The sequence below is a fragment of the Galeopterus variegatus genome, unplaced genomic scaffold (assembly GCF_000696425.1).
Source record: "Galeopterus variegatus unplaced genomic scaffold, G_variegatus-3.0.2 Scaffold535, whole genome shotgun sequence".
Taxonomy (NCBI): Eukaryota; Metazoa; Chordata; class Mammalia; order Dermoptera; family Cynocephalidae; genus Galeopterus; species Galeopterus variegatus.
Window position 1 is genome coordinate 2,592 of NW_007726646.1, and position 1,650 is coordinate 4,241.

Sequence of the window (1,650 nt, forward strand, 5' to 3'; positions counted from 1 at the left end):
AAATTGCAAAGTATAGTTCTTCTACACAACTGGCTGTTTGCCCTTGGGCAGGCTCCTGCCTCGCTGGCCTCATTTCCTCATCTGCATAATAAGGAGATTGGACTAGAGGTTATTTTGGTCTCTGTTTGCTTTGACTAATGATGATCTGTTTATGGGCCAGCCCGGTGGCACACTGGAGAGTGCGCCGCTTGGGAGCGTGGCGGCGCTCCTGCCGAGGATTCGGATCCCATGTGGAGACCGGTTCCCGCTCACTGGCTGAGCGCGGTGCGGGCGCAACACCGAGGGTTGCGAGCCCGTTGCCGGTCCCCGGTACGGGCGCAACACTGAGGGTTGCGATCCCATTACCGGTCAGTAAAAAAGACAAAAAGGAAAAAAAAAAAAGATGATCTGTTTATAATAACACAGCGGGGGCTTTGCCTCCTCTCCCCGAGCCCCATCTACTCCTTTCTTCAACTCTAAGTCTTTAAGTTTTGGTATTTACTGCCATATTTTTAATCAGATGCAATCCTTTGATATACCAATTTCAAGAACACTTTCTAAAATAATTTTAAATTTACTGGAAGTTGCAAAGATAGTGTGGAGAGTTGCATTGCATTTTGTCTTCATGCCTGCTTAGTCTCCTCCAGTCTGTGATACCATCTCCATCTTTCCTTTTTCATACACCTATTTTATTTTATTTTGGCAGCTGGCTGATACGGGAATCCTCTATCTTTTCTTTGATTTATCAATTTTAAGTGTTTTCTCCAGAATTTCTATGATGAGAGATGAGTGTTTTTGATCAGTCACACATCCCTCTTCCCCTTTCCCTGTCATTTCCATATATTTATCTTAGTTTTTGGTATAATCCATATTCATTGCTTTTGTTATTTTTATGTAAATATTGTTATCTATTGAAATAACTAATGTATCATGATTCCACTTCCTTTTATACGTAATTTTTTTTCATCCTGAAGTTAATAATTGTCTTCCTTTTATTATTTGTTTCCTTCACAATTGACTAAATCTTCCCACAATCTCCAATAGCTCAATAAAAGGTGTGTAATTCAGTTTTACTCATGGTCAATCATGTCAAATAATTTATCAGTTCAATTTTTATTTCTTGGAACCCCCTCCCCACAAAACCCACTCCAACAAGGATAGGGGCTGCACAGCTAGTGTCTTTAAATCCTCTTTGTCACCATCCTGACGATTCCCTTCTTCTCTCTTTCTTGTAGTCCCTGTTTTCTGTATTTCTAGAGTTTCTATTTCTTGGTTTATGTTTTCCTTTTGTTGGAGCATGTCCTCCAATAATTTATGGGAAGTAATTTTAATTTATAGCAGACTTCATATGCCTGAAATTGTCTTTTTTTTTTTTAAAGATGACCAGTAAGGGGATCTTAACCCTTGACTTGGTGTTGTCAGCACCACGCTGGGCCAGTGAGTGAACCGGCCATCCCTATATGGGATCCGAACCCGGGGCCTTGGTGTTATCAGCACCGCACTCTCCCAAGTGAGCCACAGGCCAGCCCGAAATTGTCCTTTTTTTATCCTCACACTTGATTTCTATCCTCATACATAGGAGTATATATTTCTAAGCAGTTTCCATCATTGCTGTGAGAAGTTTGGGGCCACTCTGGTTCTGGACTGTCCTTTTTTTTCTCTCTCTGGAAG